At 45.3% G+C, this 16662-nt stretch overlaps 1 protein-coding gene across 2 annotated transcripts in view; it reads left to right on the top strand.

Moving 5' to 3' along the window:
- Window positions 1-15793: 15793 nt before the first annotated feature.
- Aff4 (ALF transcription elongation factor 4) overlaps window positions 15794-16662 on the top strand; it is an 84327-nt gene continuing 83458 nt past the window's right edge. For both annotated transcript variants that reach the window (XM_075992668.1, XM_075992667.1), the window contains exon 1: window positions 15794-15934. The gene's annotated coding sequence lies outside the window, so the exon portion shown is untranslated. The remainder of the gene's footprint in view (window positions 15935-16662) is intronic.

Raw genomic sequence — 16662 nt, 5'->3', positions numbered from 1 at the left:
GAGCAGTTTACTCATAAATAACAGTACAAAATAGTTTTTTTTTCTTTTGGTTTTTGAGACTGGGTTTCTCTGTGTAGCCCTGGCTGTCCCTGAATTCACTTTGTAGACCAGACTGGCCTCTAACTCAGAGATCCCACTTGCTTCTACCTCGAAAGTGAGTAGAGATAAAAGGCGTGCAACCACCAGGCCTGAAAACAGTTTTTCTTAGAAGAGGTCTGTCAATATCACCTCCTGCGATCTAGAGCTGATAGGATCAGTGCCGCAGGCTCCCAAGTAGCTGGAATTAAGGGTCTGTTCCGCTACACTTGGGCCTCAAAAAATTCCTTGAAAGACTATCCAGACTCACAGAAAAGTGAATGGATAGCCAAGCTGGGGTGGGTGGGGTTGGCGGTGGCGCAGGCCTTTAATCTGAGCACTCTGAGGCAGAGGCAGGAGAATTTAAATTTGAGGCCAGCCTGGTCTACAAAGTGAGTTTCAGGACACTCAGAGAAACCCTGTTTTAAAAAAGCAAAGGACAAAAAGGCAAACAATAAAAGAAAATGTATACTAATATTAAACTCAGTTTATAGCTTAAAACCTTCACCACCAAGAACTCCATTGATTAAATGTGGTTTTGGACATTAAAGTTAAACACTTAAATATATATGCTAAGAGGAAATAAACTTTGAACTGAGAGTAATAATGTTCATAGGGTGTGCTTATACACAGGGTGTGCTTATAGATAAGGAAATAAATTGAACCAATGTAAAAGATGGCTGTGCATGGATGGTTCCCTGCCCCTGTGCAATTACTCAAAGTCATTCTAAAGATTGAGAGAGACTGCTGCCAAGGTAGTTTAGTGACCCCTTTTTTCCAGGCACACATTATCTTATGTAATCCCTGCTCATAACTAAATCAGGGCTAATCTATGTGTATAGACTGGAACAAAGGTGGCAGGACGTGATGCCATGGCAGGCATTACGGCTTCCGCCTTGTCTCTTAAGACATTCTATAAGATAAACCAGTCTCTGACACACAAGGATACACGATGTGGCAACGCCTTGGGAGGAAGTTATGAGCCTCTTACCAGCACTGACTCATCAGAACCGTCAGAACCACAAGCCAACCACACCTTCGATGCTCAGTGAAGCTCTGATGACCGTAACCAGAGACCTCGAGCCAGACCCAAATTCCTGACCCACAAGAACTAAGAGTAAATACTGTTTTGTTTCATTCTTATATATTGTTTTTTTATTTTAATTTTTATTTATTTTATTTTATTTTTTTGGTTTTTCGAGACAGGGTTTCTCTGTAGCTTTGGTGCCTGTCCTGGAACTAGCTCTTGTAGACCAGGCTGGCCTCGAACTCCCAGAGATCTGCCTGCCTCTGCCTCCCGAGTGCTGGGATTAAAGGCGTGTGCCACCACCGCCCGGCCTATTTTTATTTATTTTTGAGATGAGGTTTCTCTGCGTAATCCTGCCTGTCCTAGAATTCACTCTGCAGACCAGGCTGGCCTCAAACTCTGCTTGCCTCTGTTTCCCAAGTGCTGGGGTTTGGGGTTTGTGTCACCACTGCCCAGAAAATACTGTTGTTTTAACTCACGGGGTTCTGAGTAATTTGTTAAGCAATAATACTTTTTTAAAGGCCTAATGTTTCTGTATTTTGAAGTTCATGGTTATTGAAAATGAACTGTAGTGCGACACCGTCTCTACACGCCACACGCTATGGCTTTGCGAGTCTGGCAAGGGGCTGGAGACTGAAACACACACAGAGGCAAGGATAACACCACGAAAGCTCCCTTTATTGTCCAGGGCAGCTTATATAGGGTCTCTTTGACTAAAGGTCACACCCTAACTCTCAGCTACAAGCCCTCTAGAGACCATTCCCCTGTCATCAGGAACTCCTGAGGGTTTCCTGCTCAGAGCAGCTGCAAGCCTAGAAACCTAAGATGTTTACTCCAGCAGGCAGGGCGTCACGGGAAGTTCAGGGTCTGGGGGTCCACAGTCCCCAACATCAACATTCAGGTGAGGGTTCTCTTTGCCAGTTTACCTAAATTAGTCCTTCCTCTGATTCAATTTCTTTGCCTTGATTTTCCCTCATTTATTCTTGACCGTTAGTTATGGGACTTTGTGTGTGTGTGTTGAGGGTGCTGTTCACAAGTGTGTCTTCTCTGTTAATATGGCGATTCCATTTTAGGAAAATAAGGATTTAGTTTTGCTCTCTCCCTCCTCTGAGACCCGGACTGTTACCTGGCATAAAAAGGAGCTCAATGAGTCAACCGTTGGCAAATAAATAAATGGATTTAGGGCAAAAATCATCAGCATTTTTTTTTTGCCTTAGTGTTTAGATTTTGGGTTTTTTGAGACAGTGTTTCTTTGTGTAACAGTTCTGGCTGTCCTAGAACTCACTTTTTAGACCAGGTTGACCCCAAACTCACAGAGATCCACCTCCCAATTGTTGGGATTAAATGTGTACACCACCACTGCCCGGCTATTATTTGGATTTTTTAGTTGAAGGAAGGAAGCATTTAGGCTGTGAGCTTGTATGAACTGACCCTAAATGTTGATGTAAGAATCCTTATAAGAAATTTTTACTTATGTATTTTAATTATCTGTCTCAAAGAGAAAGGAAATATGCTGGGTGGTGGTGGCGCATGCCTTTAATCCCAGCACTCAGGAGGCAGAGGCAGGCGGATCTCTGTAAGGTAGAGGCCAGCCTGGTCTACAAGAGCTAGTTCCAGGACAGGCTCCAAAGCTACAGAGAAACCCTGTCTCGAAAAAAAAAGAAAAAGAAAAAGAAAAAAAAAAAGAAAAAGAAAAAAAAAAGAAAAGTAGGACTATTGACGTGAATATCTTTTTCTTTTTTTTTTTTTAAAGGAGCTCTGGTAAAGTTGTTTTTTTGTTTGTTTATTTGTTTGTTTTTTTTTTTTTTTTTTTTTGGTTTTTCGAGACAGGGTTTCTCTGTGGTTTTGGAGCCTGTCCTGGAACTAGCTCTGTAGACCAGGCTGGTCTCGAACTCACAGAGATCCGCCTGCCTCTGCCTCCCAAATGCTGGGATTAAAGGCGTGTGCGACGACCACCTGGCGCGATAAAGTTTTTTTTTTTTTAAAGATTTATTTATTTATTATGTATACAGTATTCTCAGTACTCTGCCTGCAGGCCAGAAGAGGGCACAGATCTCATTACAGATGGTTGTGAGCCACCATGTGGTTGCTGGGAATTGAACTCAGGACCTTTGGAAGAGCAGGCGGTGCTCTTAACCACTGAGCCATCTCTCCAGCCCCGGTAAAGTTTTATTAAAGGAAAACTTTTTACTTTTCTTTTTTTTTTTTTTTTTACGAGACAGGGTTTCTCTGTGGCTTTGGAGCCTGTCCTGGAACTAGCTCTGTAGACCAGGCTGGTCTCGAACTCACAGAGATCCCCCTGCCTCTACCTCCCTAGTGCTGGGATTAAAGGCGTGCGCCACCATCGCCCGGCTAAACTTTTTACTCTTCACCAGTCTGTTCTGGCATGCTTCTAATAATGTCAGAATCACCTGGGTCAATGATGGCCAGTGTGCATACATGACTTTCTTGGTAGAGTGATGTCCTTGCATCTCTTAAATGGAGTGCAGTATTGAGTATATAGGCTACCCTTGAACTCATTATGTAGCCCAGGTTGTCCTCAAACTCTCCATTTTCCTGCCTCAGCCTACCAAATCCTTGAATCCTTGGATTACAGGTGTACAACACAGTTTGTTTCTGAATGATTCATTTGGTAGCCAAACAATGTTAGTCATTTACTGATACAGAGTTAATCATTAAAATCATGTTGGATTACCACAGCCAAAAAATTCATATCCAGAGATGATAAGTGTTAATATGGGCAGGCCAATATAGAAGAGTCCTGGCAGAGTAGTTAATAAAATATTTTTATAATATGTAATATAGTTCATCATTGTAGGTAATTAACTTGAAAAAGCTTTGTTTTTTTAGAGTTGCTCCCATATATCCTTGATGACCTTGAACTTCTGATCCTCCTGCCTTTACCTTCTAAGTGCCCTGATTACAGGCAAGTACCACCAGTGTTGGGGGTGGAACCCAGAGTCGCCCCTCCTCCATGCTAGGCAAGCACTTGCCAAGCTGAGCTGCGTTCCCTAACCCATGAGATTTATTTTGTGACTAATTTTTATTTTATTGAGCTATCATCAACTTAATACATTGGATGCTACTAGAACTGCTCAAGTGTTTGCAAAAAGAAAGTGTGGAGGGGCTGGAGAGATGGCTCAGAGGTTAAGGACACTGACCGCTCTTCCTGAGGTCCTGAGTCCAATTCCCAGCAACCACATGGTGGCTCACAACCATCTACAATGAGATATGGTGCCCTCTTCTGACATGGAGGCGGAACACTGTACTGTATATGTAATAAATAAAATCTTTAAAATAAAAAAAAAGAAAGTGGAAAGTGTTGAGCTTGCAATGACTGAAGAATTAGCCGCTAGGAGTAGTCTACATGGAACAGTACCTTTGAGAATGTTTGCAAAGTTAAAAAAAACACTAACTCACAAGGTGGTGACACACACCTTTAATCCCAGCACTTGGCAGAGGAGGCAGAGGCAGGCGGGTCTCTATAAATGAGAGTCCAGCCTGATTTACTGTTGGAAGGAGTCCGCTTGCTGGTCCCAGCCATCTGGCTAGCTTAGACCTGAAATAATCACACAAAAACTGTATTAATTAAATCACTGCTTGGCCCATTAGCTGTAGCTTCTTATTGGCTAACTCTTACATATTAATTTAACCCATCTCCATTAATCTCTGTATCGCCACTGGCAAAATTTCAGCATGTCTGACTCTGGCAGCTCTATGGCGCCTCTCTCTCACTCCACCTTCTTCCTCTCAGCATTCAGTTCAGTTTTCCCTGCCTACCTAAGTTCTGCCCTATGAACAGGCCAAGTCAGTTTCTTTATTCATTAACCAATAAAAGCAATACATAGACAGAAGGACCTCCCACACCGATCTACAAGAGCTAGTTCCAGGACAGGCTCCAAAGCTACAGAGAAACCCTGTATTGAAAAACCAAAAAGAATGGAAAAGGAAGGAAGGAAGGAAGGAAGGGAGGAGGGAGGAAGGAAGAAAGGAAGGAGAGAGAAAGAAAACACTAACTCAGTTCAACTGTAAGTGCAGTCTACTGAAATTTATTTTTGCCAGGCGGTGGTGGCACACGCCTTTAATCCCAGCACTCGGGAGGCAGAGGCAGGCGGATCTCTGTGAATTCGAGACCAGCCTGGTCTACAAGAGCTAGTTCCAGGACAGGCTCCAAAACCACAGAGAAACCCTGACTCGAAAAACAAAAAATAAATAAATAAATAAAAATAAAAATTTATTTTTATTGTTTTTAGCCTAAAACATGCAGTAATCCTTTTGCCTCAACTCAGCCTCTAAAGTGTTGGGATTACAGCTATGAAATCACCATGCCTGGCTAAGATGTGTTGCTGTTGATATTTCCAAACTGTATGGAGCAGGAAAAGCTTAGCTGAACAGATCTATGAAGCATCTGATAATGCAAGACATTTAAAGGCTTTATCATGTGTTATTAAACAATAGTCCTCACGGTGGTTTTTGAGTTCCAGGATTTTTCTAAATTTTTCTTTCTTTTCGGAGAGAACACTCTCTTGGTCAGGGAGCACAAGCCTGTAATCCCAGCAGTTGGGAGGGGGAAACAGGAGGATTGAGGTTCATGGCCAGCCTTAGCTACATAACAAGTCTGAGGCTAGCATGAGCTTCATGAGACCCTGCCTTAAAAACAAACAAACAAAAAAAAACTCAAATAAACGATAGTGATAAGGCTGAGTATACCCTGCTTTATCTGTCACATCTAATTCGATGGCACAAAGCAGTACATTAGTATTGGTATTGTCTGCACTTAAGGCAAGAAAGAGCAGATGTTTAGTTTTCTTTATTATTAGCATCCATGTGATGTATGTGTATGTGGACCCGAATGCCACAGCATGCATGTGGGGATCATGGGAATCAAAGAACGACTTTGAGGAGTTGTTCTTCTTGTCCCACCCTTACATGGGTTCTGGGGATGGAACTCAGCTGTCCAGGTTGGGTAGCAAGCACCTTTACCCAATAAGCCCTTGCAACATCCCTGAAATGAAACAAGAGCCTATGTGAGCAATTCTCATCCAAACCACCACACAGAGATTGGTGTAGCCCTTGCTGGCTTCAAACTTGCTCTGCAGCAGCAGATGACCTTGAACTCCTGATGTACCTGTCCCTGCCTTTCAAGTGCTGGGATGCAGAACTGCACCACCGCACCCTGTTTGTGAATTTTGCTTGCTGGAGTAGAATAAGTGTAAAGCTTATAGTGTCCACTTTTTGCTTTGCTTCTGTTGTTTTGTGCCACTGGGGATCATATCGTGGGCCTTGTACACTCGATGCAATGGCTTCACCAGGGAGTTTCATCCTCAATCCTCCTGTTTTCTCTCTCTTTTCCCCCTGTTTTTACATGTGCAGTTCAGCTGTATCAAACCATCCATGGCACTTTGAAATCATCTTCTCCGTCTCTGTCATCTCTGCCTTTGGAGATCCTTCCATTTGCAAAACTGAAATGTCACACCTATTTTATTTTATTTTATTTTTGAGACAGGGTTTCTCTGTGGCTTTGGAGCCTGTCCTGGAACTAGCTCCTGTAGACCAGGCTGGTCTCGAACTCACAGAGATTCGCCTGTCTCTGCCTCCCGAGTGCTGGGATTAAAGGCGTGCGCCACCACCGCCCGGCTGCCACACCTATTTTAAAAACCTCCTATTCCTCTCTTGTCCAATCACTGCGACAGTCATTCTGTTTTCAGCTTCTGCAAACTTGGCTCCTCTTATTTCAGATTAGTGGAAGTGTGCTGTTGACTTTCCTGTGACTGGTTTATTTTATTTGCATAATGCCTTTACATTCACCCCTGTGGTGGCACAAGTCAAATTCCTTCCCCTTTTAAGGTTGAATGACAGTGCATTGTATTGTGCAACACGCTTTGTTCATTCATTTACCCACTGATAGATACTTGGTTACTTCTGCTCTTTGGCTTTTGTAAATAAAGTGAGACCTGAAATTAGGAGAACCACTGTTAGTGGACACTAAATAATAATTGTGGAAATTGGCTTCTGCTGAAGATGTGATCACATTTCTCAAAGAGTTTAGTCTACAAATCAAAATATTTCTCTGTGAAACTTTTGCAAAGGTCATTGTAGCAGCCAATCAGTTTGAATCATAGGACCGTTGAGTTGCTGTCCATGTTTCTTTCACAGTTAAAACAAGAGTATGTCCGTTGCCACACACTTGCAGGAGGCTTATTTCCAGAGCCTATGCTATGGTGGACATAGCTTGTTTTGGATTCAGGCATTAAGGAGGCAGAGACTGGAGAATCAGACGTTCAAGGTTATTGGGAGGCACGTGATGAATTTGAGGCTAACTTGGGCTACATGAGATTGTCTCACAGAACCAGAAAAATTCCAGTTAGCTCTAGGATTGAGAATCTCTCACCCACTTTTTAAAGATCTTATTTTCATTGTTCTTAGTTACGTATAGGTGTGTGTGTATCTGTACACACATGCTGAAGTTCTTACCCCTCACATCCAGATACCCTGGAGCTCGAGTTACAGATATAGGCCACTGGGTTTGGGTGCTGGGAACTGAATCTAGATTGTCTGGAAGAGCAGACAGTACTTTTAACCACTGAGCCCTCCCCCACTTTTCTTTATTTTCCTGATCCTGAGACCAAACTATGATGTGACTCCGAAGAAGACTATTAAATGGAATTGTGTATCTAAGTGGAAATATATCAAATAGAAAGACGTCACATGTGGTATCATGTACTTAGCCCCTTGTCCAGTATTTCTCTCCTGTGATTGTCCACTGCTGGCCAGCTGGCTGACGTCTTATTACTTTGGTACTTAAGAGGTTTCCTGTTTGCTTTATGACTAGTCTACCGTTCATACACAAGGTTAAGAAGCTTTAACTGCTTCCATGTTACTCCTGAGTTCTCAGTCATCTCTCTGGCTCCTCCCACCCAGTTTTAAATTGAAGTTGCTCACTTTTCCATGTAATATGTGCTGATAGAGAAGAATCTCAAAGAGCTGGAAAACTCTCTCTCAAGCAAAAGGCATTCTCAGCGCTGTATGCTAGTGGCTTCGTAGTAGATACCTGGTGATTTATTTTTGTATGTCAAACTATTTCAAAAGTAAAATGCAGAAGTTGTCTATGCTCCTGTGAATAACCAGTCACCCATGCTCCTGTAAGCAACCCCAAATTAACCTCACTAGTCTTGCACCCCCCGCAACCAAAAGGCCATGAAAGAAAGAGGGGAGAGTAGTCAGAAAGAGAGGTCAATCAGTGAGAGGGGAAGAGTGACAAGAGATGGTATATGGATGAATATGATCAAAATATATTATTTCCACAAATGAAAATGTCACAATGAAGCCCATCATTATATCCAATTAATACAAGCTAATAAAAAATACAGTGCTGGGCATGTAGCTTAGCAGGTATGGTGCTTGCCTAGCATGCAGGAAACCCTGGATTATAACCCCAATACAGCACAGGGAGTAGGGGTGTGTCATACCTACCTGTAATTACAGCATTCTGGAGGTGGAGCACAAGTTCATCTTCAGCCACAGTGAGAGTTTGAGCCTGAGCTACCTGAGATCAGAAAGAAAGAGAGAAGGAAGGAAGGGAGACCGAACAATCTCATTACAGTTCAGCATGCATAGAAGAATATTTGAAATAATTTTTTTCTTGTGTGTGTATGCATGTTTCTGTGTCCACGGTCACACATGTGCAGTGCATGTGGAAGCCGGAAGTTAAGGGGGGTTTCTCTGACCCCTCTTCACTTTGTTTACTGCGGCAGGCTTGCTTGCTGAATCCAGAGCTCACCAATTCCAGCTAGTCTAACTAGTCAGGTTGCCATGGGATCTCTGACCACCTCCGAAGTGTTGGGATTGCTGGCAGGCCACCACGCCCCATCTGTTCTTAGGCGTGTTCTGGGATCCAAACTCTGGTTTTTACACTTGTGTAGCAAACATGTTATCCACTGAGCCATCTCCCTGGCTCTGAAATCACTCTAGTTGTTAAGGTGTGTGTGTGTGCCACAACACTTATGTGGGGGTCACAGGACACTTTGGGGTGGGGGGAACCAGTTCTTTCTCTCTGTGTTCATAAGCGGGGGTTCCAGGGATTAAACTCAGGTTGCCAAATTTTCTCAGCTCCTTTACCCACTGAGCCATCTTGTTGGCCTTCTTTTTGTTGTTTTGAGACAGGATGTTGACATGTGACCCTGGCTCGTCTCTTACTCAGTAAGTACTACACGATTGCCTTATACAGCAATCCTCCTGTCTCAGTCTCCTGAGTACTGGGATAATAGGTATGAATGAACATTTTCTTTGAATCATCTTTAGTGACATATTTTCATCTGGTAAAAACTATTTCATTTTACTCAGTGGCAATACTGAATTACCAAATTTAATTAACTATCATATTTTGTATTTATCAATTCATATTTTATGGAACTGTTTATACTATATATAATTATCTGGACAAAGTCTTTGTTTTTTTCACTTGGCCTTAAAATTTTTAAATATTTTAAAATAATTTCATATGTGCATATGTGTGTGTTGTATGTGCATGTCTGTGTGGCCAAAGGAGATTTCTAGTATCATTTTCAGCCTTCTTATTTTGAGGTAGGGCCTCTTGTAGTACCCAGAGTTTGTATTTTGGTTAAGAGCCTAAGCATTTGGCAGCTGAGCCATCTCTCTGGCCCTGGAATTTGTGTTTTTGAACGAAACTGACCAGCATGCCCCAAAAGTCTTCTCAGCTCTGCCTGGCTTCGTGCTAGGACTGCAGATACTGGTGGGACCATACTTGGCTTTGATATGAGTTCTGGGATCTGAACGTCCATCTTTATGCCTGCACAGCAAGTGCTCCTGAGCTAGTTCTCCAGCTCCTGTGAAATATTTTAGACCCAAAGTGCATGGTGATTCATGCCTGTAATTCTGACACTTGCCAGGCTCAAGAGGAGAGTCACATGTTTGAGGTGAGCCTGCAGTACATAATAAATTCCACACCTTTCTGTGCTACAGAATAAAACTCTGTCTCAGAGAGATAAAGAAATAGACCTAGCCAGGCAGTAGTGGTACACACCTTTAATCCCAGCATTTGGGAGGCAGAGGCAGGCAGATCTCTGTGAGTTTGAAGTCAGCCTGGTCTATAGAGCGAGTTCCAGGACAGCTAGGACTGTTACACAAAGAAACTCTGTCTCAAAAAACCATAAAAAGAAGGGGGGGGGGATTGATTATACAATTCACCATCACATACATGCACACATTGGATAACTAAATAAAAAATGTGATTAAAAATTAAATTTTGGGCTTGCTCGATGGCTCAGTGGCACCTGTTGGCAGGTCTGACAGCCTGAGTCCAATCCTTGGGACCCACATGGTAGAAAGAGAGAACTGACCACTGCAAGTTGTCTTTTGATCACCCTCTCCCCCACAGACATGCATATAAATTTTTATTTTAAGTTGTCCCCAGATTTACTGAAAACATTACAGAATAAATTCAAACAGCTCCATGTGGTATTTTGAAATTTGTCCCAACTGTAGGCTGAGTGACCGGCTGGCTAGAGAAACTGCCGAAGTCATTGCAGCATTTCCTTGGAGTCAGGCCCTCCCTCTGCTATCTCCTGATCTAGGGCTGAGACCTCAGGAACACTATCATCTCCTCTCTCGCTTCCTCCTCCTGCAACTTGATAAGCTCCCTCCTGCAGGACTGCTCTAGTCCTCTTCAGCGGATGCCTGACATAGCTAGCTAATTGCAGAGTTGTTTTTTTTTTTTTTTGAGACAGTCTTTTCCTTTTATAACCTATTTACTTTCATTTCAGATGTACTAGTGTTTTGCCTGCAGGTATTTCTGTGTGAGGGTGTCAGATCCCCTGGAACTGGAGTCACAGACAGTTGTGTGCTGCCATGTGGGTGCGGGGAAGCAAATTCAGGTCCTCCAGCCAGTGTTCTCAACAGCTGAGCCCTCTCTCCAGACTGCCTTCTTCACAGTCTTGGTGTGAATGTGGAGAATGTGGCTTTTTTTTTTTAAAGAAAAAAAATTGTAGAAGTAAGACACTGTTGAGTTTCAATGAAAAAAGTAATGAAAGCAAAAAAAAAAATAGCACTAAGGATTTTAGGCCTTTCAGAAATGTTGCTGGCCCTGATGGCCAGATAAAGATAACGGGGAGAAAGAGAGAAAAGGTCTCGATAAGATCTGTGTCACCTCTCAGAAACAAATGGAAGAGTGCCAGGTGGAAAGCGGCAATCAGGCAGCAGGAGAAAAAAAAGTAAAAAACCCCCACAGGGTGGTGCTCAGGCAGAGCCTAGAGAAAGGGAGAGTTGGAAGAAGGAAGGAGAGGAACCTAGTCCCTTTCACCTGAGGCCGAAAGTCAAGAATTTTGTCACAAATAACAAAGTTCACTATTGAGATGGAGGAAATGGAGACAAAATTCTTTTTTAAATGAGTCTTTTTAGTTTGAGGGTTTTTGTTTTGTTTTCTTGTTTTGAAACAGAGTATTCCTGGCTGTCCTGGAACTCACTATGCAGATCAGGCTGACCTCAAAAGGCTAGGACCCTCCTGAGTCTGCCTCCTGAGGGCTGGCAGGCACTTGGCAAGCCTTGGCAAATAAGAGTGTTAAAAACAGCAGCAACCATATTTAAGGCCTAATCTCATGTAATGTTTAACTTTATTCCTTTTTTAGTTGTGACCTTGTAATTTTCTAAAAATCTCACAATCGAGGTTCCAAACTTTGTGATTAAAAAAAAACTCCTAAACTGTGTAGTAAGGGATTCCTCTGACTTCTGTGACCTGTGGATTGTTGTTTGTTTGTTTTTTTTTTAAAGATTTTAACCCATTTATTTATTTTGCGATTGGATGTTCTGACTGCATGTGTGTCTGTGCGGTACTCGCTCTACACACACACATACACACACACACACACACACCTGGAGCCCATGAAGGTCAGAAAAGGGTGTCAGATTCTCTGGGGCTAGAGTGACAGTTGTCAACTGCCATGTGGGTCTTTGAAACTAAACCTGAGCCCTCTTCAAAGAGCAGCAAGTGATATTAATGGTTAAGTCATTCTGCAGCCCACGACTGTAACTTTATCTTATCTCTACCCACATCCAAGGCACCTCAGGAATGACCTAGGATCTGATTAACCAAAAGAAACAAAGTTCCTTAGAAACCTTTTAAACAATGTATCTTCAGAAGCTGACAAGATTGAATATGTAGCCATTGATAAAACACTCAAAGCTGGGTATGGCAGGGTAAGATTGTAATCCTAGCGTTTAGGAGGTAGAGGCCAAAAGGTTAGTCCTTTGGGGCCAGTCTGGACTGCGATAGACTCTATTTCAAACACACAAAAATCTTTTTCAATAAGCTCACTAACTCCACTGTCTTCTGACTCATCCTGAAATGTTCTTTTTTGGGGGTGGGGAAGGTGAAGGTGTGTGTCTCGTGTGCCCTAAACTGGCCTTAAACTTATTCTGTACCTAAAGATGACTTTAAACTCCTGATTCTTGCCAGACAGTACTGGTGCATGCCTTAAATCCCAGCACTTGGGAGGTGGAGACAGGTGGATCTCTGTGAGTTTGAAGCCAGCTTTGGTCTGTCTACAAAGCAAGTTCCAGGACAGAGAAACCATGTCTTGAAAAGTCAACCAAACAACTCCTGATCCTTTTACCTCCACGTCTGAGTGCTAAGATTGTAGGCATGCAATGCCACACTTGTTTTGTGCAGTGTTGGGGACGGACCCCATGACTTTCATGTGAGACAAGCATTCTTCTACCAGCTGTGGTACATCCCAGTATCCTGAAAGTGTTCTCCATGGTGAAATCAAGAGTAGTGTAGTCAAAGCTGGGGATGGTATATAGCCAAGGGCTTCATAGTAAGATCTTGTCTCCAAAAAAAAAAAAAAAAGTAAGACTGGAGAGATGATTCAGTACTTAAGAGCACTTACTGCTCCAGCAGAGGACCAAAGTTCAGTTCCCAGCACCGACATAGGTCAACTCACAACCATCTGTAACTCCAGGGAATCCAATACCTTCTTTTGGCCTCTGGAGGTGTTGCACTAACCCCACACAGAAACACATAACCATACCATACATATAATTAAATAAAAATTTTATTAAAGAGTATGGGGATGCATGCTTATGTCCCAGGCCTCAGGAGGCAGAAGCAGGCAGATTTCTGTGAGTTCGAGGCCAGCCTGGTCTACATGGTGAGTTTCTAGGCAAGTCAAGGCAACATGATGAGAATCTGTTTCTAACACAATTTTTTGAGTGTTATTACTGCATGTGTACCAAGAACCACGTAGATGCCAGAGAACAGCTCTTGGGAGTCAGTCTTCTCTCTTCCTTGGGTTCCTAGAACAGAAATGAGATTGTCAGGCTTTTACTCATAGAGCCACCTCACTGGCCCATGTTTTTTCTTTAAAAAACAAACCAGAAAAGGATAGTAGAATTCTCTTCCTTTTTATAGGTTCTAGGGGTTTGAGGAACTAGGATTGAACCCAGAGCCTTATGTGTGCTAAGCAAGAGCTTTGCCACTACAACCCATCCCAGACTATCCGAGCCTATTGGAACGCGGATGATGCCACTACAACCCATCCCAGACTATCCGAGCCTATTGGAACGCGGATGATGCCACTACACACTCTGGATGCTGCACACGGAGCAGCAAGATTTGACATTTACACTGGTGGGTTTTGCTCTTGCTTTGGTCTGATCTTTTCTTGCTGTTTTCTTATTCCCCACTTTTGGAATGTGAATGCTTTCTCCATGCCATTGTATAATGGAATTATGTCACTTGGTTTTCACTTTACAGAAGCACCTACGAAGACCGCCTTGAGTCTCAGATCTTTGAACAGTGATAGAATTGTTAAGCCAAGCATAAGGGTACTCATCTACTGCCCCAGCACAGGGAAGGCAAAGGCAGGAAGACGGGGAATTCAAGGCCATTCTCAGCTATGTAGTTAACTCTGGGATCTCCTTAGCTAGCATGAGGCAGTTATCATCACATCAGGCTGAGTTCATTTTTACTGTTAGCTTGATAAGATTAAGAAATATCTGGGCATTTTTGAGGTACTTCAGGTGTGTCTGTGTCTGGTTTTCAAGAGAGAATTAACTGAGGAACAAGAACCTTCCTGAGGTCCGGTGGTGATGGCACGTTTTTAATCCAAGCACTCGGGAGGCAGAGGCAGGCAGATCTCTGTGAGTTCGAGGTCAGCCTGGTCAACAGTGAGTTCCAGGACAGCCAAGGCTACACAAAGAAACTCTGTCTTGAAAATAAAATAAAAATTTAAAGACTCTAGGATTTATTTAGTGTTTGTTTTTGGGACAGGGTCTCATGATATAGCCTTGGCTGGTCTGGAGATGGATATGTATGTAGATCGGACTGACATCAAGCTCACATTGATACTCCTGCCTCTGCCTCCATTACTGGGATCAAAAGCACGTGCCATCAGATCAGGCCTTTTTAGTGTTTTTGAGAGACGTTGCCTAGAATTCAGTGTGTCGTTGAGATTGAACTCTCCAATTGTGAGATTCCAGACTATGAAAACTTAATTTAAAAATAATGAGTGAAATGTTCCAAGATGTTAGTGGTGGAGAATCTTCATGAGTTGCCATCAAATAAGAAAGAAGGTTAGGTGACATGTGACACCAACGACAGGATTGTGTTTTTCAGATAAACACGAAGAGAACACCTTTCTTGCAGTACCATTACTGGGTTTCAGGAGACTTTAAAACCTTGTTTGTCTAATCACTAATCTCAGTTAAATTACGTCTTGACCCGACTGGCAGAGGTGATAAGGTATTCAGAAAGACTGTGTGTGTTCGCTCTCTCCTGTTGTGTTGACAGGGTTTTGTTAGTTGCTCAGATTGGCCTTGAATCCACCGAGAAACCCACGGTGACCGAATCCGTGGCGATCCTCCCGGCCTCGGCGGCTCCAGCGCTGGAATCACAGGCCTGCCACGACGCCAGTCTCCACTTTGTGTGTGTGTGTGTGTGTGCGCGCGCGCCCGTGTGCTTAGATGATGCAGGAGGCCGGCTCATCCTCCCCACACGAAGTCACACGCACGCAGCTGTGGACGACGTGCTGCGGACATCCACGTCACCCTAACCTCCCTTGCCCCGCGGAGCGCTGCGGGACTCGGGGCGGCCGAGGCCCGGCCTTCACCTGAGCCCCAGAACCGGTCCACCCGGCTGCGGGGGGGGGGGGGCCTCCCCGGCCCGCCGCGCCTCCCTAGCGGGCTACGCAGGAGGGCGTGTGCCCGGAGCCGGGTTCGGTCGGCCGGCCCGACGCTGGCACCGCACCCGCAGGATCCGCTGCGGCCTGCGCTTCGCCTCCCTAGGCCGCGGGGCCCAGGCGCCCCGCACGTCAGTCCGCACGTCAACTCCGCGGGGGCGACGCCTCGCGAGCAGCGAGCAGGCGGCCCCCGCGCTGCCCGCGGGAGGGGCGCGGCCTGGTCACGTGACGCTCGCAGCCGCCCGGCCCCGGTCACATGGGCCGCAGCCACTGCGTCAGTCACAGTGCGGGCTGCGGGAGTCGAGTCGTCGCCGCCGCCGCCGCCCCCAGCGGACGGGGCGGGGATCTCGGTGCCAGGGCTCTGTCAGCCCGCCCCCGCCGCCGGCTCAGTCACCCGTCCCGGGCTCGGCCGGGCCGTCATGGAGCGGGGCGGAACCCTGGCGTCCGCCGAGTGAGGTGCGCCGCCTCGGCTCCCCGCGGCCTCCGGATCCGCCGCTGCCCCTCGCCCTTGGCAGCCGGTCGCCGCCTCCTGGGCGGGCCCGAATGCTCGTCCGGTGAAGGTGCAGGCCGGGCGCCGCCGCCACCGCCGCCGCAGCCGCGGTCGGGAGATGGTTCGGGCCTAGCGGAGCGGGGACTGGAGGTGAGAAGCCGCCTGACTGACTGACTGACGTCTGACTGAGGCGCGGCTGCGCCGCGGGGATGGCGAGGCTCGGGCCGCGGACGCTCGCGGAGACCCTCGGGGCGGGGGGCCGCTGGATCCGGCGTCGCCCGCTCTCTTGTCCCACTTTCTCTCAGAAATAAATTTCAAACAAGAAAAATAATAATAATAAAAAATGTAAGGCCAACCTATTCCCAGCCAACGTTCTAGACGCTCATCTTCTGGCCGTTTTTATTCCCTCCCCTCCCCCGTCGTCCTTTTCCTCCATTCCTCTCTCAGATTCGGTCGGCGGATTTATCCCTTGAAAAATTTATGCTTCGTCCGACTCAAGTCATTCGTAGTTAAAGAGAAAAATAGGCCCGGATTCTGGCTATCATCTCTCTACTAGTTCTCGCCTTCCTTCTCGCGATCCTGCGCACCTCCCCCCACCCCCACTCCCCCATCTCCCCACCACCGAAAGAAAAAAAAAGAGGGGGGCCGGAATTTCCGTCCTTGATTGTCGATGGGGTTTAACTGAAAATACGGGGACCTGGGTTAGAATACGAGAAAGCCTCCTTCCCGGTCGGAATGGGCCTGGTACCTGGCGATCGCGATGGCTGGGCTTTGGGTATTGCTGTTTAGGCCTCTCCTCCAGCTGCCCGTGCTCAGGGTTAATCTCGTAATTGACGTCAGTGCTTTGTTCCTTCCACTTTGCTGTTGCTTCCACTCTC

This window comes from Microtus pennsylvanicus, chromosome 11 (genome assembly GCF_037038515.1).
Source record: "Microtus pennsylvanicus isolate mMicPen1 chromosome 11, mMicPen1.hap1, whole genome shotgun sequence".
Taxonomy (NCBI): Eukaryota; Metazoa; Chordata; class Mammalia; order Rodentia; family Cricetidae; genus Microtus; species Microtus pennsylvanicus.
Note: the sequence above shows the minus strand (reverse complement) of the source record. Positions and strands in the feature narration are given on the sequence as shown.